This window comes from Nannobrachium achirus (assembly GCF_963921795.1).
Source record: "Nannobrachium achirus genome assembly, chromosome: 4".
NCBI classification, from domain to species: Eukaryota; Metazoa; Chordata; class Actinopteri; order Myctophiformes; family Myctophidae; genus Nannobrachium; species Nannobrachium achirus.
The window spans coordinates 28,553,569-28,577,699 of NC_137813.1; the positions used below are offsets into that span (position 1 = coordinate 28,553,569).

The 24,131-nt window shown below is 43.1% G+C and overlaps 1 pseudogene across 1 annotated transcript; it reads right to left on the reverse strand.

Moving 5' to 3' along the window:
* Window positions 1-744: 744 nt before the first annotated feature.
* LOC308283444 (next to BRCA1 gene 1 protein-like) lies at window positions 745-23,211 on the reverse strand (annotated as a pseudogene). The gene is made up of 21 exons (XR_013963334.1): window positions 22,985-23,211; window positions 19,589-19,651; window positions 18,533-18,551; window positions 18,320-18,342; window positions 17,833-18,054; window positions 17,117-17,194; window positions 16,307-16,580; window positions 14,864-14,989; window positions 13,808-14,014; window positions 12,714-12,873; window positions 12,155-12,238; window positions 9,782-9,967; window positions 9,374-9,496; window positions 9,110-9,185; window positions 8,239-8,415; window positions 7,449-7,890; window positions 6,537-6,791; window positions 6,064-6,137; window positions 5,603-5,681; window positions 5,208-5,301; window positions 745-4,076 (listed from the first exon to the last, which is right to left on the reverse strand). The product of XR_013963334.1 is annotated as a next to BRCA1 gene 1 protein-like (transcript).
* Between the last annotated feature and the right edge of the window lie 920 nt (window positions 23,212-24,131).

Below are 24,131 nucleotides of genomic sequence, written 5' to 3' on the forward strand. Positions count from 1 at the left end.
TATGAGAACCATTTTGTTGAGTTGAGTGGACTGACACCGCCGTACTAGTCTAAGGACTGAGGAAAAAGTATCAATACTGCAATGTAGAAGTAGGCTACTCTGTTACAAGTAGAAGTACGGAATTCAAAATGTACTTGTAAAAGTACAAAGGTGTTGGCATCAAAATGTACTCAAAGTACCAAAAATGGAAAGTACTCATTATGCAGAATGTCCCATTTCAATGTCAACAAATGTAAAAATGTATACAAATCTTTTTTGGCCGAAATATATTAAGCGGTTAATGTATGTTTTGAAATAATAAACAAAATCTACAAAGCAACTAGTAACTAAAGTTTTCAAATAAGTGTAGTGGAGTAAAAGTACAATATTTGACTTAGTGGAGTAGAAGAAGTACTGGAAATTGGAAATACTCCAATATAAAAAAATATATACAAAAAAAATAATATATATATATATATATATATATATATATATATATATATATATTATATATAAAAGTACTTAAGTACAGTACTTGAGTAAATGTACTTAGTTACTTTCCACCACTGAGTGTTGGGTAGACTGACCCCACCGTACTTGTAGAAGAATACTGTTCATCTACCTGCCAACAAGTTTACTTTGCTCACCAGAACGTTAATGAGAAAACAAGTGGTAAGTGTAGTGACTTTTTATTACAGACAGATTTGTACATCACATACCATGTTCATAAAGTGCAACACAGACATAAAAGCTTACACTCCTCCCCCCCACACTCAAATACTTCACTTTGTATACAGACCCAGTAGGAAAATAGCTCTAACCTGCCCAACCCTACCCTTATTGAAAGCATACACTGGACTGAATACACTGAGGCTATGCATTTTCCCATTCTGTTGAATGCAGGATTCAACTAGTGACCTGTTTGAAACCCATGGTTATGCATTTGACGTGCAAGGATTCTTTTAAACAAATTGTAAAATAAAGTTTCTATCTAGTGGGGTTCCCGATGACAATAGTAGGAGGAATATAACTGAACTGGGTACTGGTTCATTATTGTTTAAGAAAGCTCTCTTTTGTACTGGTGTGTAGATGACAATAAAACCACATATTCTACCAGTATGAAACAGTGTTTCCTCTTGACAAGGTCACTAGACCAAAGATGTGCCAATATGACCATCCGACGCTAAACCTTACCATTGAAAATAATATAACAGGGAAAGTTTGTAGAAGGTAACGTATGGAGTTGACTATTTAATGAGAAACACTGGTGAGACCTTGAATAATTTTTAAAGAAAGAAACAAAGACTGAAAGAAAGACAGAAAGATAGAATTTGGGAGAGGGGTGCATTTTTACATGCTGGTCCAAATCCTCAATTAAAATCTGTAAGTGAAATATACATCAGCTTATAAGACTATAATTCATCAACAATAAATAAATGTATCCGACAATCCTAGTGATCTCAGTGCTCTTCATACATGGTGGGTCTTGAAACAAAACTGGGACGCAGGACGTTCTGAGAGGGTCATAGATGAAACTTAAAGCTAGCTAGGGGAACTTTGTGTGATATAGTGTGTTTGCTCTTGACATCACAGAGAAGGTAAAATTAGGGTAAATCCAGTTTAGATCCACCATCTATTCCTTCAACTCTACCCCCACCCCCTCAAAATCCCAGTCTTGTTGATTGCAAAAACAATCTTTTCTTGTTAACATTCGCACCAAATTTCACACCGGTCCTAAATTCGGAATCATTACTATTAACATACCACATTCACATATATTCCATATGGAAAATACTTATATGCTCATACATAAAAATAAACCATTAAATAAAACCAAAACCACAAACAATCTTCAATTTTCATACATATCATTTGAGTTCCAGTGTTACAAGTGTTGGAATGCACTCACTACTAGCCATGTACCCACGATTGGCTGTACATGTTGATATTCACTCTTAAATAGAATATTTTTCAAATATAATTCGTTTTGTGACTCACAATAGTCACAAAACAACAATTTTGCCTTACTTGTCAGTACAATGTATGTTAATTATAACAAACCTTGAAAAAGTAAGCATCTTTTGTTTTTAAGCATTCATCCTCATCCTCTATTTATTTATTTGTAGACAATGTCTACAAGGAGAATTGTTCCCTCCGTTGATTGGAGAGACTCAAGTGAATTCACTGATTAACCTGTGGAATCAATGTCAGTCATGAAGTCCATATTGTAAAAAAAAGGTGATAAGACTTCAAATCAGCTAGGTGTTCCTTCCTAATATTTTTGTTAATATTTGAGTTTGCAGATTATAGTTCTGCAAACACCTTCTCTCTCGTAAGTCAATCTTTCAGAAAGCTTTCAGATAAAGAAGAGACACTAATCACTTTAGAGCATTGGTTCTCAAAGTGGGGTCCAGGGAACCCCAGGGGTCACTGGGGGAGTGCCAGGGGGTCCCCAGCTAAATGCATGTTAAACTGGGGGTCCCTGAAATTTACATGGTTGAAAATCACTGCTAAAGCTGTAAAAATCTTCTCTTATATGAGGGTCCCTGGCATATCTTTTCAAATGGGGGTCCGTGGGCTAATACAAATCTTTCAACAAAGATTCTCCACACAAATATGTTGAAGAGTACATTTTCTCTCATAAGCAATTCATCTGCGGGGATGTTTATAGTACTCTAATATTCATATACAGCAGAATATGACTACAGTAGACCTACATAGATACTTGGTGTGTTTGTGCACGTTATTTGATTCTCAGATTTAAGTTCCAGTGATACAGACATAAATCAAATATGAATCGTCTGTTAGAAAAGATAACACACACTTTTTAAACCACTCAAATGCTGCCCAGGTACAGGGACTCACTGCACATTAGCCTCTATCTGGTCCAGGGCCCACCAGCTGTCCAAATGGACCCCTAAGGGTCTGTAACTCTGAGAGCACACATTTCTTTTTATCTTCCATGCATGGAACCAATGAAACCAACGTTTAGTTCCATTTGCACCCTCTCAGAGTTACAGACCTGTAAGGGTCCATTTGGACCCCCTGGTAGTCCCCGGACCCGATGTTGAGAACCAGTGGACAAAAGCACAATTCAGTGAAGATTTTCAGTCCCATTCTAATCACAATTGAACAACCTGGGGTTGTCCGAATTTGAAACCGGCTGGGATGTTTGGCGATCGTAAAAAATATTTTGCCTACACTTTTACTGACTTCCTCTAGATAGGGACATTGAAATATTTTGAATAACAGTTCTCTCATTCGCCTATCTCTGTGTTTGTCCTATGCAAAGCAACTGATCTACCACTATGAAGGCCTACGCTGAATGTACAGTAAGACTATATAGCATGGCGGTTTTTATCCCAGAGAGCTCACCGGAATGTCTCTTGTCTTTATTATGGTCATAGAGAAGCTCGCTTACGGTCAACTTGGTCCAAACAGAGGAAAGTTGGGCAAAGAACAAGGAAGGGAAAAGGAATTGCTCTTTAAGTATTTGACAGGATATATCATCCTCTGCTTCTTTCTCGCATTGTTCTTCTTCCTAACCTTCTTCTCTCCCCTTCTTCCCTCAGATGATGGAGATGATGTTTCACCTCCCTCTCCTTTCTTCTCCACTTTTAATTATGCCTCCTTTCTCATTGATTGAGGGTGGGATTGTCAGTCATTTGCTCTCCTCTTCCTAAGCCCTCTCTCCTTGTCTTAGTAGTGTGGGGAATTCAGGTCACTGTCTATCATCGGAATGGCTCTGTTGGCCACGTCAAATAGACGTGTCGTTGTGTGTTTCTCTTCTCCTCTTCTCCATTCCTCGTCTCATCTCCTTCATCAGTAGCATGTGCAACAAGCTTAAATACCTCATTGATTGTAGTTATATAAGTCCTCTCCTCTCCTCTCCTCTCCTCTCCTCTCCTCTCCTATCCTCCTCCTCAGTAGCGTGTGGAGTACCAGTCGTTGTCCGTCATCTGAACCAGTTCATTGACCACGTCCAGCAGGTTGTAGTTGTGTTTCTTCAGAAGTCTCTGGTTCAGCGGCCGGTCGCTGAAGCCCATCTCCACCAGCACTGCCATCATGGTATCCTGGGTGGACGCATCGACGGGAGGCTGGACGGGACAGAAGATCAAAACGTAACCATGTGGGCCACACATACCTCGAGGACACTGTGTGGCATATGCAAGTTAAGAAGCTGTGTCCACAGAAAGCCTTTTATATGTGGAGGCAGGGGCGTCACAAGGGAGGGAAAAGTGGGACTGAGTTACTAGGGCCCAAGGTGGAGGGGCCTTAATTATGTTATACTTTAGCTATTGAAAAATAGTAGATATACAAGCTCACAGCACGGCACCGAGTAGTGCCGCGCTGCGAGCTTGTAGATTTGCTATTTTTGAAAAGTCGTGAAAATGTGTGCAAATCTTTGAATATTATGTATTTTTTAAGCGAACATTTGTCACTCAAGCTTGCTGTGAGCTTTTATATCAGCTATTTTTCAATAGCAAAAAATAATGCGTAATAATGTGTTCCCAGTCTAAATGGGTTAAACCCCCCTCCCCCTATGAAGAACATTCATGGGGGGTCTGCAGTGAATCCTTGTACCCAGGGCCCAGAATTTGGTGCGACACCCCTGACCAGGGGTGTCTAAACCTTTTTCAAATGGGGCCACATTAGAAAATATTAAAACACCCAAGGGCCGACTATATCTCCTGACATAATGTACCTGTAGTCACAAAGTCACATACATATGCAACTATCATCGTCAAATTTACTATCAATGGTCTTCTGTCAGGTGTGTGCTCTGAACAAAACACAAATAACTCACATTACCAAATGTAACCAGACGTGCAAGGTAAGAAATACAACAAAATAGCCTTTCTTTGACCCCTTCAGAATGAGACAACGGGGAGCAAGGAATCCTGAGAAAATTATACTATCTACATGTGAGCACATTGTATTAAGAGAAAGCTACTAGGGTTTACCTGTGTGCATACAACCGGTTTAGCCTGAGTGACGACATTCTCGTAACACTAAATATAGCTCACTCTCTATGGGTGGCATTGAGTTTGTAGCTGGTTTAACTCAGTGAAACAGGTTAGACTATGTGATGTAACAGTTAGTTGAATGCTGACCACATGTGTATAGCACTTAATAGATTTCCCTCCTTTTATGCTGTCTTTTAGAGGCCTTTAAGTAGGCGTAACACTTGATCATTTGCATTAAAAGCTAGTGAATATCTTGCTGACCTGTGTGGGACCTTGTCCAGTGAACAGGGCCTTGTAGGCCGACGCTGCTACTGACAGGGCTCCTTTAACAAGACCTCCTGTGATACCTGGATGTCTGGAGAGATATAGCACATAGTACAGGTTCATTACAAATACATTATCCTGTTTTACCTGGTTCAAAGTTCAGTGAGAGTTGAGTAACTTGAGATAAATAAATAATCATCATCATCGTCATCATCATCATCATCATCATCATCATCATCATCATCATCATCATCATCACAACAACAATAGTTTTTCCAATACTCCGGGACTCGGGTGGCCTGGCGCGGATCAGAGCGGCATCGAATGCTACTGTAGAGGAAGAGTGGTCTTATATAGGCGTGTGTGTGAGCGTGTGTGCGTGAGAGAGAGACCTGGGGTCCTCAGGGTTCTCGTCCTCAGTGTCTTCATCAGCTGGTGTCTCGTCTGTCAGCGGCTGTTTAGAACTGGACCCTGAGATGAAACACACACACGGTGAGTGTCTGTCTAATGCTGAATGCACACCCGCAGGGATTTCTATCACTCTGTTTTTATCACAAATGAGTGCGACTGATGTATGAACCCTAATGGTGCATTCAAACCTGAAGAGATACAGTATATTTGTTTCTAGTCGCTTCAATCACTTCACTTAGGTCGTGCTGGTCAGTGTTGGAAAAAAACTGTCACGTCAGAATCAAGGCAAAACACCTGGAAAAAAGGGAGTCCCAAACACACAAAACATTTCCTTGTCTGTGTGTGTGTGTGTGTGTGTGTGTGTGTGTGTGTGTGTGTGTGTGTGTGTGTGTGTGTGTGTGTGTGTGTGTGTGTGTGTGTGTGTGTGTGTGCGTGCGCTCACCCTCCTCTGTCTCCCTTCCTCCCTCGGCGTTGGCAGCTGTAGGGTCACTGTCTGTTTGTCCAGCACTCTCTGGACTGAACGACATAACAGTAATACATCAAACATTTTGTTTTGTCCTTACTTAATATTATATCAACAAATCTAAATCAATTAATTAGTCTGATTGACCACTTAAGATATACTTTATAATTTGTTGTACAACGGTGTCACAAAAATTAATTATCTACAAGGTTTTTTCTTCATGTCATTTTGAACAGTTTTTGCCTGTTGTGTTTTTCAAATCTTTCCCCAAAACCGATTTGAAAATGGGGAGAGAGATGGGGAATGACATGTGGCAAAGGTCGTCCGGATCGGGAATCGAACCGGCGACGCCAGCAGGCATCATAGCCTAGTATGTGGTATGCGCCTTGACCACCAGGCCAGCGGGCGCCCCCAATAATGTTTTATAATCGATCTCCTCATCGCCATATTACCTGGGTGTAAGCATGGCTGTGGGCGGAGACACCACCTCTGGTGTGAGGGGCTCGTCGTCCAGAGTCTGAGAGGTACACAGCATGTCGTTGGCACTGCTGGTCCCTGACACCCCCGATCCTGCAGTGGACTGTTCCGCTCCGGCGGCCTCCCCCCGCTCCCCGTCCGGCGTGGCAGGGTCTGTGCCGTCAGAGGAGGGGGTGTCAGGGTCAGTGGGGGTCTCAGCCGGGAGGTCTCCTGGTTGAGACAGGGCTGAACTGGTGGAGGAAGAGGAACAAGGAAGAGAGATGGGGTGTTTACTGCACCAACCCGAGATTCCCGAGATATTGCCGTTGGTCCAGGCCACCACGCCCGAGATTCCCGGGATATTGTTTTATTTAATTTAATTGAAAATCACGCTGGTGCTGATCTGCTCGAAAAGTAGCTGTTCTTGGACCTATAGAACGAAGAGCAAGGTCCTCCTGACATACAATATGGCTTCAAGCAGAAATACAATGGAAAACTGGACAGTTACTCAGCTGGCTTTGAGGTGTGATCAGACCGGTCTGACATGAACATGGCTGGGTAAAAGATACTCTAAAGTGGGTATCGCTAGGGTTCATGTGAATAATGTTGGAGGAACAGAACACAAATGTCCACCAACAAATGCCAGGTGACAGGTCCCCTTTTGAGGGCGCAACAAAAGAGGCATCAACATCATTGGACTGAGTTGAAACTACAAGGGAAGCTAGCATGACTCCCTGCAGCAGATCACTCTTATCTGTCATCTTCACTATCAAAGCAAGATTACAGTTTTGTTAACCAAGCTTAATCTTTCAATTTGGCTTCATGACAGCTCCTCACTGAATATCTATGTATGAATGTGTACGTTTGAATATTTGTTTATGTAATATACAGTATGTGTGCAGGCGTACCTGTACATAGAATCCCCCAGTGGCCTGCTGGTGTCAAAGCAGTCAGGGAGGATGATGATGTAATCCTCAGAAGAGGCAGAGGAAGAGCGACTCCTCACCCCGTCTCTCTTCCCCTCTTTCTCCTTCTTTCCTTCCTCCTCCTCCTCTCCCTCCTTGGGCCTGGGGTCCGTGCCGATGCACTCTGTGTCCGACTCAAGGTCCAAGGCCCTTGGGGGGGCAGAGAGAGGAGCGGCCATGGTGCCGAGGCCCGGGGCCGCTGACAGGGGCGTGGGCAGAGAGGCTTTGAGGGAGACAGGCAAGGAGGCCTTCAGGGCAGCAGGTGGTTTGAGCGGCGAGTCGGAGCTGGCAGGGCTGGTCTCCGTCTCCGGGCTCTGCTCCGTCTTTAGCGCTTTACTTTTCCCACAGGAAGAGGCGGAGCCGCCCTGGACAGCCGGACGCACCACTGAGAGGAAGTACAAAGAAGGGTTTGGGTTGAGTATTTTAAATGTCTGTCTGTCTTTCTATCATGTAAAGGCATGAAATTAAAAATGTCAAAGCCAGGGGAATTCTCTCCTTAAAGGGTTGCCCTATAAAACGGTCCGTAATTTTACAGCATTTCCGGTCAACTCATTCCTGAATTCACATTGGCTGAATATATTAATAACAGCTGTAAATCTGTGCTTGTATTCTTGGCCATTTATCAATAACGTCTCAATTGAAAAGTTGTATCCAATATATTAAATAGAGAAAATAAACTAAATATCGTTCCTATATACATGCCTGGCCTTATCAATGTCCATGTACAACTCACCTTTGCCTGGCGCTGGGCGTGTCCCTCGGAGGGGGGCGGGGTCAGGGCCCTCCTCCAGGGTCAGGGAGCGAATCACAGTCTCACAGACAAACTGAGTCCCACTGATGTCATCCTCACCTTCTTCCTGTGCTGGGACTCCACCCCCCTCTGTTCCAGGAGCCGGCCCCTGGGGCACATCTGAAGAAATGGATCATAATATGATGACGTTCATAATAATAATAGCTCTGTCGAGGTGCCAACTTGTGCACAAGTAGGCCATACAGTACATGGCCTACTTGTGTGCCACCAGATCGCGCCATGAGGTGCGCTCACCACTGGCATCACCACTGGGGTTGCCAGTGACATCACCACTGGCATCAACAGGAATGCTTATCCTGTTTGCAGAGTCCTGCAACGGGCCAGGAACCGGCAGACACCTGACAGGTACCCGAGTTTAACGGGTGAAAAATATATTCTATTCTTATATATATATATGTTATATATATAAGTTCACGGGTACGGGACTGGCGGTACTGAACTAAAAGTACAATAACTTCATGTTAATAGGATACAGATTTGACTCAAGTAGGTGATTACAGTTTCAACTAAGAATCTTTTGGTATCTCACGATTCATTTTCAGTTATTGGGGTAACAATCAGATACAAAACAATTCCCAATTTTTACACCATACATTTTAGGGTGAACTCTAGGAGGAAACAGTAGGTGACTGAGCATAAGCGGCGTACTCAAGTGGGTGGAAGAGAAACTCAAGTGGGTGGATCAGAAACTCAAGTGGATGGATCCCTTAGGCACCTACAGGCACTATCTGTGATTCCACGTGGTGAAAGCAGCCAACGAGTTTAATCAGAAGTTGGTGTGAGGTGGTCTTACCAGCTGCGGTGTTGTTAGGGACACACTCCAGTTCCTGGACGATATTGATGTCCAACAACTCAAAGGACAGCAGATCCTAAGAAAGAGAATGATGCACTTGAAGATAATGCTACCGTAAATATATACCGTATATATACAGTATATGTATATATATTTTTTTTTTCTTTTTTTTTTAATGGTAAGCAACCTATACTTGGTTCTGAGTCAAGTTTGAAATAAGCTTCCTGGCCCAGTATAGAGTAATATCAGTGCTAGCAGTAGTACCTGTGCAGTGAGCAGGTCCACTGATGGAATGTAGTACTCCTCCTGGTCTACTGACATCAGAGGTTGGTCCCTGGAAGAGGTGCACGACTTGCTGTCCTTAGACGCTGCCAACGGATTCTTACCCTACAGAACAGCAAGGATTACAAGAGAAAAAGACAGAATAGATTACAACAACATACAGTATAATAGAGCAGAATAGAACAGATAGATTACAACATATTAGAATGGACAAAATATAACAGTCCAGAATAGAATAACTACAAGAGAATAGAACAGAGCAGAAAAGATACACAAACCACCCAAAGGCACTGTAAGTTATGATATTTCTCCGTTCTTTCTTTCCTTCCTTCCTCCCTCCCTTACTTCCCTCAGCCCCCTTCCTTCCCTCCCTCCTTCCCTCCATCCTACCTGTGGCGTGACGCAGGGCGACACCAGTATCCCATCAGCCATCATGGCAGCAGGCGCCAGGGGATCGACCACGATGCTGCACCACACTCTGGGTCCAAACTGCTCTCCCCCGTGGGCCAGGCGCCAGTGAGAGGTGTAGGAGCCCTCCACACTGGGGGCACACAGTGCTACACTCACCACTCCAACCTGCAACACACGCACACGCACGCACACACACACACACACACACACACACACACACACACACACACACACACACACACACACACACACACACACACACACACCACACACACACACACACACACACACACACACACACACACACATTGTAACATATTTAAAAACAAAAACAGACAGAAGTAAATTATGGTATATAAACCTGCATTAAGAGCATGACTAACGGGGGCGCTATGGAGCAACGTACAGAGTAAGACCCGTTTGTCAGAGCTCCCGCAGAATCTAGTCAAAAAATATATTTAAACGGCGTTTAGGACGCAAACTTTTGTTGAACAGAGTTATTAACAGTACAGTGTCAAGTTTGTGGAGGGGAAAGTGTTGTGAATGGCATATGATTTGGAGGAAATTCAAGTTTACTCGGTCGACTGCGCTGCGGCCTGCAGGCAAGGACGCCTCCTCGGATCAAAGTGACCCACACACCGTGATCAATCAACCCAGCGCCGTCACTCCCAAGAAAGGTTTGGCCATGGATACCACAGTGCTAAAAGCGGACATCATCGCCGCCCTGAGAAGTGATATATCCACGATACTAAGGGAAGAGATAAAGAGTGCCCTGGCCGATGACTTTGATAAACTGAGAAACGAAATGCAGGCTATTAGAACAGAAATTACAAACAGTAACAGTGCTTTTCGTGCGGAACTTGATTCAGTGAAATCAACTGTCAGGGACGTCGAGGGAGGGCTATCTACGTGGTCAGATGAAGTTACTACTCTCCAATCCACTGTTAATATGCTTGAAGGACAGGTGGAGACTTTGAGTAAGAACTATGTGTTAATGGAGGCACGCATGAAGAGGGGAAACGTGCGCATACTAAACGTAGGAGAAACGCCTGGTTCAAGTTCACCCGTGGAAGTAGCTAAGCTACTAAAAGAAGTGTTTCAACTTGATAGAGATATCCGCGTTGAAAGATCACACAGAAGTCTGACAAAGAAGAAGCCAGGAGACAAGCCAAGGATGATCATCGCAAGGCTAAACGACGAGGGAGATGCAGAGGACATTCTGAAGAAGGCTCGGGACGGGAGAAAGCTACAGTACAAAGACAGGGCTATTTCAGTGTTCCCAGACTATCCAGAAAGCATCGCTAAAGCCAGAAGTTCCTTCACACCGGTCCGCGAATTGCTGAAAGGACGCAGCGATGTACGTTACAGAATAAAATGGCCCGCCACCTTCAGAATTACACACAACAATGTGGAGAAACATTTCTTGGACGCATCTGCAGCTATGACCCATGCCAAGTCAATCACCGACGCTGCAAACGCAGCAGCAGACGATCCACCCCCGCCCGCGTCTGACTGAAGTACAGTATGAAACTATGTATCCTTATAAAAAAGAGCATGACTAACTACTAACTAAAAACTCACACCTTGAGGGAGTCGCATTTTCATAGCATAGCAGTGTACTACCCTGGGAACTCGATGAATCTGCCAACTCCAGTTTCGTTTGTTATTGGTCTGGCGATGCCAGGATTAGCAGTACACTGTGTGTGTGTGCGTGTGTGTGTGCGTGCGTGTGTGCACAGGCACGTGCATGCGTGCATGCAAGTCTGTCTGTCTGTAGAAGATGACAAATGAAACCAAATTTATCGTCGCTGTCGGGCAGAAACCTTGTATCTCTTTTCAAATTTCAAATGTGTACGTTTCTTCGTAAAGTAAAGCCCTGCTTCATCACACAAGACTGTCGCACAAAACTAGTGAAAATAGCAGATCAACAATCACACAATGCCTCTCATGATGCAAGGCGTGCTTGTAGATCTGGTGTTTTCAGTATTTTATATCAGTTTTAATCAGGCCGGGAACACATTTTGCTGTTTGGGAGGGGCTTACAGTACATGTACAGTATGTAGCAACATATTTGTTTTGTAGGCTAATTTCTGATTTAGCCCTATTCTATAGGTTAGGCCTAAATGGGTTAAATTGATAAATAAAAAATGAACGGTTTTGGACATACAAGGTTTCCACCCAACAACAACGATATTCTCTATTATGTATCCCACGCCCATATCCTTTTATGTTGGCTCATCTTATTGGCACTCCTCTCTTGACCTATCCTCGACTCCATCTCCTATTTCCTCCCTTTTGCATCTCTGCTCTACTCTCCTGTCTGATCCATTAGTCTCCTCTCTCTCTTCTCACCTGTCCTGGCTGGAGGAAGGGAACAGCCACCTCTCTCCATCGGTCCCCAGAGCCCACAGCCAGGTTCCCCCACATGAACTTCAACTGGAGGGAGAGACAGAGAAACAAGGTCAACTATTACATCTACTTTGACAACATCTGTTAACCACATGAACCTTAGTGTCCCTATTCTGGTGTGAACATTTGGCGAAAATAGCAGATCTACAAGCTTGCAGATAGGCTATATTCTGCAAAGATAGTTAATCTAAAGCGAAAATAGGATGGGGCCTTGTAGAGTGGTTGATGTTAGAATAGTACAAACCTCTTAAAATGTTATCACACTAGGACACTAGTGAGTGACAGGCAGGCTTTTCAGGTTCATTATTTATGACTTGGAAAGTTTGTCACATCACAGTTTATATTATGTGTATCATGTATGAATTTGAAAGAAATTTTAATTGAACTGTGAACGGAAGTCACAAACAAAGGACAGCTTCCTGTCGCAACTTTTGCGAGGTGAAGTTACAGACTATGAAGCATTCAAAAATGTATTCTAAGAAGAGGTTAGATTACAATATACCTTGGTATCTGTGCCCCAGCTGACCGTTCCAGTGTTCCTCATCTTCCAATACTTGATGAACTTGGTTCCAGGTCGGAGTCGGGTCCCATCTGGAAGGTTCTCGTCCAGGAACAGAGCCGTCATGGCTGGGACCACCAGGGGACAGGGACGCTTTGGACGCCTGGGCCGAAAATAATAAAATAAAATCACCTAGTGTGAAGTGAGCAGTGCTATTTTTGAGTTAATTTCATTAACGAAGCTTGGCCAATGTGACCCTACCCTGATAGACTGTTGTGAAAGACATGCCAAAAGAGTTACACAAAGTTAACTCATTGAACACAAACAAAGTGAACCCACCCTTGAGTGTTGTTGTAACCAGTGGCTTCTTTTATCTATTGACACGAAACACTAACACACTAACCTAATATAATCCCCTATCTAAGGTATTTACAGTCAGTGACCCACTGAGAATGAGTCACCATCCACTGAGTGACCAAAGTTTAGTCAGAGTTAGTCACTTTTATTGTACAGTATGTTATGCACAATCAGGTTTGCTGTAAATTCTCCCAGATGCATAATGACATAGCAAAAAGCTGTGTCATTTCCATTCTCCTCTCTTCTGGTTTCGTTATTCATAGTTGTATTTGTAGTCCTACACCAGCCATTTTGAGGACCAACACAGGTGTTTTGATTAAAGGGGAAGACCACCCATTTTCAATATTGAAATATGTCATTAATATACCTTAGAGGAGTTGTGTGGAAATAGAAAAAAGTCCCACCCCCCCTTCTGTGTTGCCTAGAACTGGAGGATTGATTTTGGGGTTTGTATTGTAAAGTACAATGTGTGATGTCATCAAGTTGTACTTTACAATACAAACCCCAAAATCAATCCTCCAGTTCTAGGCAACACAGAAGGGGGGGAACTTTTTTTCTATTTCCACACAACTCCTCTAAGGTATATATGACACAGTTGAATATTGAAAATGGGTGGTCTTCCCCTTTAACGTAGAACATTCATGGTTATATGCCAATCAGACAAATTGAACACCTGTGTTGGTCCTCAATATGGCCGGTTTAGGACTACAAATGCAACCCATGAATAGCTGGTAACTTACTCAGGACTGTTGTGCTGGGTGGCCCGCGGTTGCAAGAGAACGGGGGAGGAGCTCCCGTCTCGGTGGGCGGAGCTCCACTGTATGCCCCGCCTCTCCATCCTCAGCTGCTTCCTGATCTCCTTGACCTCTGCCTTCAGCTGTCGTTTCTCTGCTTTGAGGCGTTGTTTCTCCGCCTTGCGGAAACTACGGTCCCCCCGCCTGTAGAACCTGGATTCATACACAAAGAGTCAAATAGAAGCTATTAGAAGCTAGCTAGAAGGAGATACAGATTCAAAACAAACACATTTGAAAATTGTAAGAATATTCACTATTAAGAATTCACCTCAACAACTCTAGTTGTTGTAAGTTAGATTTTTATTTAACACAAACATGTACTGTAACAAATAACAACTAGAAATACTGTTCCTATGAAACAGTGTGGGCTCACATGGAACACCATGTATGGGCACAAAGATCTACCCTTTGGCTGCTCCTCATTGGTCTCATTGGCCAAGGGCCCTGGCCCCTGCCTTTGTACTGTCAGTCATTTTTTGCGGAGAATAAACTTGACCTATAAAGATTTGGTATAACAGAGTAAAGTATAGCATAACATACTGATATGACATACTGGTCTCGAGCCAACGTGTTGTTGGTATTTATATCAGGTCGCACTTGTTGGTGATGATGTCACCCAGAACGCTGTTCCTCATTGGCCAAGGGCCCTGCCTTTGTACTGCCGGTCATTTTTTTGCAGAAAATAAACATAATGATGTCACCTAGAACGCTGCTCCTCATTGGCTACTACTGCCTTTGTACTGTCTGTAATTCTTTTGGCGGAGAATTAACTTGACCTATAAAGATTTGGTATAACATACTGGTCTCGCCTTTCAGCGAGCCCACAATAACTCCACTAAAATGGGCCACTGTTTCATTTATTTAAATATTCTCATAAAAAGTGCATCTTGGTGAGACTGAATAGCATGTTTGTTTAGGTCAGGACCAGAACATCCATGTTCAGGGTTGGACAGAGGACGGGGTATCCTGGACAGGACCAAATAATGACAGCTGTTTTCCTACCTGCTGTGGTCGGGAGCTGGAGAGCCGTGCTCGGGGATGGACAGAGGAGTCCTGGCCCTCACCAGGTTGTGACTGGGGTCATGAGAGAAGCTACAGGGTTCACAAAGGGTACAGGACGTACACACACTGGAGAGAGAGAGAGAGAGAGAGAGAGAGAGAGAGAGAGAGAGAGAGAGAGAGAGAGAGAGAGAGAGAGAGAGAGAGAAAGAAAGAAAGAAAGAAAGAAAGAAAGAAAGAAAGAAAGAAAGAAAGAAAGAAAGAAAGAGAGAGAGAGAGAGAGAGAGAGAGAGAGAGAGAGAGAGAGAGGGAATAAAATATGTATTAGTTTAGCCATCATAAACAAAAATCACATTAGAGAATTAGAAACTGACCTACTAAATGATGCTTGAAATACAGCTTCAAGCTACAGTAGTACCTTCACAGAGCAGATTATCTTTAAACTCCACTAACATTAACAGAAATGTACCAAGCTTTCCTCCAATGGAGTACTCTCTCCGTATGATTCAGGTACTGTGCAACAGCGCCTGTCTTTATATAGTCCAGAAAGGGAAAGTAGTTGGGGTTGGAGTGTCCTGAACAGAAACTTAGCACTAGTCAGACTAGTGTTAGGTTTCATAATCCAGTTCAAGTAAACGTGATGAATAGGTCAGCATCTTGTGTTCTCTTCTACTAAAATCCCCTTCCTTTCCCTTCTCTTGCATCAACATTTCCTGCTCTCTCCTTCCCTTCAATCTCTGTTTTCACCACTGCAGGTGAGAGAGGAGAGGAGAGGAGAGGAGAGGAGAGGAGAGGAGAGGAGAGGAGAACCATTGCTTTTAGACCAATGACATCAATAGGTCCATTGGCTTCGCTGATTGGCCCACGCAACACAGCGGCTTCACGGATTGGCCGGTGGGCTTCACATGACGTGTGTACCGCTGTTGCATGATGGGAGATCGTATCATCCTCTTTGGATGACACAAAGTATATAACACTACCGCTGATGAGCTGTTCATCTTAGACTTGAGTCCTAGTCTTAAGACGCTGTGTAAGCTAGCAGTTATTCAGTACGGTCTGGAGCAGTCTGGACTCCCACACGACATCAGCTGGGAACTGGTAGCCATGACAACAAACAACGACAGAGAATAGTCTCATAATCGTTTCCATGTTCAAAAGTAGAAGAAATAGCAGATCTACAAGCTCACAACGCGTCGCATCGCGTTGCTTGTAGATCGGTTATTTCCACTATCAATGCATAAGTATAAAGTTGTCAAATATGTCAGTAATTTTTTTGTATATTCAGGTTATATGTCGTATCTGCCACGTGCAACTTCAAAGCCTCAAAGCCAAACAGAAACGTAATTGTCAACGACAAAAACACAATTAAATCGCTAACCGCAAACACTTGAGTGACAATGAAATGAATCGTGATGTAAAATGTCCCAATGGTGACGGCCTGCTCACCTGCACTGGAATCCTCCTCCGGTTGGTCTGGCCCCGGCAGGAGGAGCAGGGAGGGGTGGAGGACGAGGAGGACGAGCGCCTGGCAGCGTGGAGGAGGACACCTCGGGGACCTGCTGGGCCTCTGCGCCTCCTCCTGCCGCCACTCCCCCGCCTCCCCCCCGCTCCTCCAGGCCCTCCGCTTGCCCATGCCACCCAGGGGCTTGTGAATGCAGCACTGGCCAGAGAACTCCCTGCAGATCTTCTCCACCGCCTCACGCACCACCTGGTCCTTGAACTGGAGGGTGGAGAGGAGGACAGAGTGAGAGGAAGGGAAAATGTGAGAGAGAGAGATGTAGGTGGAGGTAGAGATGAAAGAAGAGGAGAAGAAAAGAGGCAAGAGGGGGAGGAAAGAGACAGAAATTGTGAATTATTATTATTAGTGTGGTTGCCCAGCAGGGCAACACATTATAGTCCTAGGGAAACTTTACAGACTTCTAGGGTAACTTCTCCGCTGCCATTGGAAATAGCAGGGATAGGGAATCAATAGGGAACTTTATTTATTACTAGGGTAACTTTTCCGCTGCCATTGAAATGGCAGGGATAGGGAATCAATAGGGAATCAATGGGAGTGGGAATCAGTAGGGAATCAATGGGAGTGGGAATCAATAGGCAATTGTTCGAGCTTCACATGACAGTTAGCTTACTGTATAGTCAGCAACCGTCAGCAACCACACTCGCAATTTCCAATTGCATCTTTCTAGTTATTAATTTATCTCAGTAAAGCTTAAAAACAATTTCAATACTGTAGTTTGTCCTTCAGAGCGCACAGACCTTCTCCATGTAGGAAGTGAACCAGGCCGGAGGAGTCTTGTCTTCTTCTTTGGTGCCTTTCAGTTCCTTCAGGATCACCTTGGAAGAGACAGACAGAGACATAGTGAGTTTTATACATTGACATGATGTAGTTATTTCTGTCTGTGTTGTTTACATTTTATGTTGGTGCAGGATGACCTTGTGCGCAACTGCCACCCCTATTATTTGACAATATAACAAAGAATGCCAGGTTGAAAGGAAACGTAAGCAAATATGCTTCTGTACAACATGTCATGAAGGGTTGCCAACCGTCCCTTGAAATACGCACGTAAATATGTAACTGTCCCTTATTTGGAAACTAAAAGACGTGTGCCTTATTGAACTGAAAAGGGACACACTTTGTCCCTTATTGTTTGGGAATCAATGACACGCAAAGTTCAAACAGATCATATACATATACTAAAAACAGGTTGTTAATATAATATACAAAAGAAAGACATACTGTATACGGTATGATTTTGTTTTTTTCCCCTTGAAATAAGGGTGTCAGGTAGTTAGCAAACTCTAGAACACGTTTAAAAATGTTGGACTACCTCCAAACAGTCGAGGCTTCGCGTCCCCACCTGTGATCTTTGGCACCCCCCGAAGGCGGCCTGACCCCCGATTGGGAACACTGGACTGACTACACAAGCAAATAAAAGTGTACATTCATGAATCGATACAATGGGCTTTCTTACCATGCCCTGTTCGGGGACAGCAGCCTGGATCTTGCGGCTCACCACCTGGGCCAGGGCAGGGCAGTGCTGGGGGGGTCTGAAGCCCCTCTTGGGCTCCGCTCCACTGGACTTGGTGGTGGAGGAGGTGGTGGTGGTGGTGGTGGTGGTGGTGGTGGACCCGCGCTGGCTGGCCCCGCGTCTCATATACATTCAGTGCAGACGGTTCCCTTGCCTCGCCGCACTCTACAGAAAGAAAGAACACTGGTCAAATGTTCCATTTGAGCTGAATTGAATAAATGTATGCGTGGGATACAATATGGTTGCCAGTTGCCACTTATTGAGCTCATATAATGGTTATGCTAATCAAATGTAATTAATATAATTACAAACAGGCAACATGACTAAAATATGTACCATAAGGGCATAGAACAGTACAACTATGGAAATGTGGAAAACATAAGATTACATTACATGATACATGATTAATGAAATACTAATACAAACTTACTTTCAATGCCTCCTCATACTCAGCTGTACAGGAAGCAGAAACCATGTTAATACTGTTATTGAACATCTCATATTCAACCAATAACTCCATATCCATGGTTGTTGTTGTGTGTGTGTGTGTGTGTGTGTGTGTGTGTGTGTGTGTGTGTGCGTGCGTGCGTGCGTGCGTGCGTGCGTGCGTGCGTGCGTGCATGCGTGTGTGTACTTTGCATACCTTGGCTGTTGATGGACACCTGTAACAACAAAGAACAGATATGTAAATGATATGATATAATCGTTTCTAAATGTACGTTTAGTTTATGAAATGTTTTCCTTCAGAATTTTCTGAAGGAACATTCCTGCATTTGCATGGATGATTCAGATGATTAATCGGCATCAAAACTACACAAAACACTAAAATAACAACTGCTTCAACTTTATTGGCATTGTATATGGAAAAACATTTCATTCAGCAGATACTGCAACAAGAACAGAGTTGCAAATGAGACCATTTCATTGGGGATTCATTACTAAATTGTCTGAAAATGCTGTTCACAGATCTCAACTGTGGAATGACAGCAATGAAAGCCTATCAGAGGATGTTACAGAAGTATATTAGGGACATGTCACCACGTTGGAAGAGGAATATCACAATGAGACCCTAACACAGGGGTTGACACTAAGGTCTCAGAGGCACTTGCCCATCGGGCAAGTACAGGTCATGTTGTACTTGCCCGAAGGTAATGCCCACTTGCCCGAAAAGTAAATCGTCCATTATAAAATGATAGGTACGATTTTAATTACAGCTCAATTTAACACTTGTTTCTTTACTTTCTGGGGCTGTGCGATAAAATGTCATACCTCAATACCTCCAAATCCAAATACCAAATACTTTAGCTATGATTGAATATGTCTATGGTTTCACACTTGTTATTTTATATTTTTAAATGTAGCAACAGTAAAAACAGCACATTATAGGTAAATAGTGCTCTTATTTTACATTCCACAGACCAGAAGACACTGGCCACGTTCAGGTGTTTAGACAGATATCTCGTGTTGTGTTTATAGACATTTCTGTCCCCTCTCAAATGAGCACTTGCCCTGTCGGGCAACCTGAAAGCCAACTTCACCTGCCCTGATGTTTTATTTACCTGCCGATTGCAGGTGGGCAAGCCTTAGTGGGGGCAATGCCTGTAACATATACTACTTTGTTTGAGATAAAATATATACACCCCTGCCCCGAGTAAAAACAGGTTGTCACTTCTACAAAATGGTGTGTTCATTGTCTCACCTCCTCGCTCTCCTCATCGAAATAGGTCACCTGCAGGTTACAGAGGCCAAAGGAACGCTTTACCTGTATAGGAAACACACACACACACACACACACACACACACACACACACACACACACACACACACACACACACACACACACACACACACACACACACACACACACACACACACACACACACACACACACACACACACACACACACACACACACACAAAACATCTGTTAAAGGCAGAGCATCGCTCTAAATGACAGAGAGAACAGAGAAGGGATGGACATGGAGGACTGGAGAGAAAGCATCAATCGACCTGCATTTTCAGACAAAACAATCATTTCAATGAGAGTGAACTCAGTGACTCAGCCTGTAGTGTTGAGGCGTGCATGCGTGCATACACATGTACCAACACTCCAAAACAGCCTCCTTATCATAGGTGGATATAGTTACTAAAGGGGGTCCTCCAAATCTTTGAGTGATAGCTAGGAACTTTTTCTCCTTTTTTATATTTGAACCCTAGTGTCCATATTCTAAGATCTTTAGCCAAACATAGCAGATCGGCTATTTTTGGTAAAGAGGTTTGGTGTAGAGGGGGAAAAGAGCAGAGTTACAGGTCAAGTTTATTAAGTATTGACGGTTCAAGTGGTTAAATATCTGGAAACACAAATTAACATGAATCCAAAATACACTGGTGATTGTGCTGTCAAGCAATGACAATCTGAAAAGGTTGTGGGGGTCCCTGCTTCATCTCTCTCTCAACTAAGGGGTCCTTGGCCTGAATACGTTGAAGACCCCTGAACTAGATGAATAAGACTAGACTTTAATGTAAATCATTATGAGAGATCTACGTATTTAAACGTTTCCATCTCTTTTGGGTTGCATTGTGATTGTCCACTTGCCAGAATGATACCAACACACGTATATGTCAAAGTTATATGAAGATATGTTTACACTGCATTTGTGAAACGTTATTCAGCAGTAATGTTAAGATGTTAAATAAAAAATATATAGTTCAGTAAGTTTATATCTGTATGTTATATTTATATTTTTCTTTTTTGGGGGGCAGTTTTCATACCTAATTTAAAAAAGGTATTTATCAAAATATATACATTTCTATTCTCCTCTCCTTTTTTCATTCCTCTCTCTCCATATCTCCCTCTCTCCATCCCACAGTGGAACTACAACTCAACAGGCTGACATCTGCAACTCAGCAGCACTCAGAGAAATTAACTTCTCCCTGTTAGCGTAAATACGAATGGACCATAAATCCAGCAGTCCCTGTATGCCTGTGAGAAGGATTTCAGCCTAGTTCATAATGTTAGCCTCCTCATCAACAGCCACACATCGGTATGTGGCGTTTTCCCCTTGGTTGCATTTTTTTCATGTTTTTCTATGACAGCTATGTTGGCAATTAGCAGTCCAGGCTTGTTGCTAAGTAACTAGTGATTCTAAGGTGGCCCTTGTTTTAAAACAATTGTCATCTCATAAATCTGTGTTCTGGTGTGGTCAACAGTTGGAAAAGTTATATTCTCCTAATGCTATTCATTCATCCAGGAATTTGTTTTTTTGTTACATGACATTTGTCATTCAACACCTAAAATATAGATGAGTCCATCTGCACCTCATCTGATGAGTCCATCCGTCTCCCCAATCCCATCTGCCTGCAGGCTAGCCTCTGTCTCAGATATCTTAACCACTTTGTTGCCCGGGGTTCCCCAGGGTCTATACTTGGTACCATCCTTTTTCCCCCTCTACACCAAACCCCTTCACTGAAAATAGATGATCTAAAAGCTCACAACGTGCCACAGGCCACAGGTGTTTTTGCTATTATGACATGCCCATCCAGAACAGGGATGCTAGGGTTCATTTGTTTCTGTCATCTCAAGTGAGGGTTTAATCATAGATGAGGTGCAATGTTTGCATGTGCCAACAGACAACATGTTATTCTGTAACACTTTACTTAAAGGGTGGGTCTATAAGGCATTATAATCCACATGTCTTGTGGACATCTTCCTCTCTCCCTCTATCCCCTCCTATCTGTCTCTCTGCCCTTATCACGTTACAAATTAACTAATTAAATGAACTGAATAATGAATGAATGAACGAATGAATGAATGAATGAAAGGTGAAATCACTCATTGTCCATCCATGTTCACACCAAACTGAACAGGGTACTGCAGGCAGGCGTAGTTATATTACTCAACATGTTTCCTGTTTGGTTTAACTCTGTTTTAACCACTCAGCCCTGAAGTCCCAGCCAACAGCTTTGCGCCAACTCAACACTAGAGTCCAGCTGCCGAGAAGGTGATTTGCACTATCCTTCATGACTCATTTGAATGCAACCACAGTGATAAAGCTGTAGATATGGCTGTGTCCACTGTGTTTACAGCTGTTACTTTTCTGGCGAGTGCAAATCGCTTCTGATGAGCTACTAATCCAGAATCAAAAGCTTTTTTCTTTTTACTGAATTGATTTGGAAGATGCTGCAATTGTTCACCATTGAGCTTGGCTATGGTAAACCCATTGCATTTGCATTTAAATGAATACAAGAATAACACTTTTTGATGAATGGACCTCTCACTTGGTATATCTGGGTGATATAAGGTTGTTAATGTTGCTATAGCAACACAGTGTTAGTGTGCTTTTCTGTGTGTCATCTAATTGTGTACATACATACTGCATAGACACAATTGCACAATGTCTCCTGCTTGTCTGTGTGTGTGCTTCCAGGCAAGACACACACACACACACACACACACACACACACACACACACACACACACACACACACACACACACACACACACACAAATTAACACAAAGTTCTACATACAGTAGAGCATATGATTGTCAAGAATGTATCTTGTTCTTAAGCACAGAAAACAGTGATTATCAATCAAGGGAAACCTCAACTCTATTTCCATGAATTCCACCAGTGTAATAATAAACAGACATGTCAGACTGATGCAACCTTGCTGGCCTGTGCCTACAGTACCTCTACAGTCCAGGTGCAGACAAAGAGAAAAACATCACCTTATAGGTGGCTTTCCCTTGCGAGAAATAGTCTACAATGTAGACTCTACATCAGATGTCATCTACACAGCACTGCCCTAAAATGTGTATTCTACATCATGGATTCGGTCTTTCATTTGTGAGGCTTGCGTTTAAGATGTTGATCAGCAATCAGCATTCGCTGATGCCATTACAAAATCACACATCACGACTCACACACAACCTCGACATGGATGACAGCAGGTTAAATGACTGATGGTGCGGCCGTGCTTTTGGCTTGGTGTCACACTGTCTGTCTGTCTGTCTGTCTGTCTGTCTTTCATGTGTCCTCTCGTCATGGTGACATGACACACTGTCTGTCTGTCGTTCTGTCATCCGTCTCTTACCATGGCCTCCATCGACTCCCAGCTCTTGGTCTCGGAGCCCGACAGGAGAAAATTCTTCGCATTCCCCCGAAAATTCACCTTCAGATTGATGTAGAAGTCCATGGCTTCGCCTGTCTCTGATCCCCGCGCCTTTACCACATATTACAAACGATGAAAATGTGTCGTTTGGGTTTATTTTTATTTTTCCAAAGGCGAGTTATTGAGGTTAATCTCGCCGATTCTCTCTGCTGTGCCTTATCTGTGGGGATGATGAGATGAGACGTATTTTCTGTTTACATCAGAGCCCTGGCCCCGCCCACAAAGTGACCACATGTCCGGAAAGAGGAGCCCTGTCTTCTGGAGCGTCACCGCTGCGCAAAAATACGCAACTAGTGGTAACGTTTGACACTAGATGGCAGAATTGGGTAAATGATGATTTTTCTTGATCGATTGAAGTATGTATTAGAAGTTTTGCATAGGAAAAGGTAGTTTCATGACAGTACAGTTCACTGATACAAGGTCAACTAAAAGGAAGCTAAGGTAAGGCAAAGCTTATTTCCATTTGAGATCCTTCTACTTCCTATGGTTAATATGAGCATCAAATCAATATTTCAAATGTGTTTGTGTTTTGTTTTTGTTTTTCTGCACATGCATAAGGTTCTTAATTGTCACAACATTAAAGTGGTCTTTCTCTATCTTTAAGAGGGCATTCTTACACTGGCTATTAATTAATGTATATTTATAAGAGGGAAACCCAGGAAGTCCTTTTGGGCCAGAGTGTTAGGGACATATGGAGCATTAACAAAAAATGAAACTGTACCTTTTCCTATGCAAACTTCTAATAAAGTCTTCAATCAATCAATAAATCAAACAAACAAACAATGCTGGTGGAGTACTTTTTGACAGAGTGACACTTCCTGCTATAAAACCTAATGGCTGCAAGCTAGGGAGCAGAAATAAACACATAGCTTCCATTGAGGATTTTATTGACAGTGAACAAGTGATGCCTTTGCCCTGGAAAGAAGAGAGTACGTGCAATTCCCAATAGCGTACAGTACCTCTGCTACATCTTTCTCTGAGAGGAATTAATTGTTGGGTATGAGTCAGGACTCAGGAGCTTATCAAAATCATCGACGGACTGGTCTCCCCACATCTGAAAAAGAGGAAA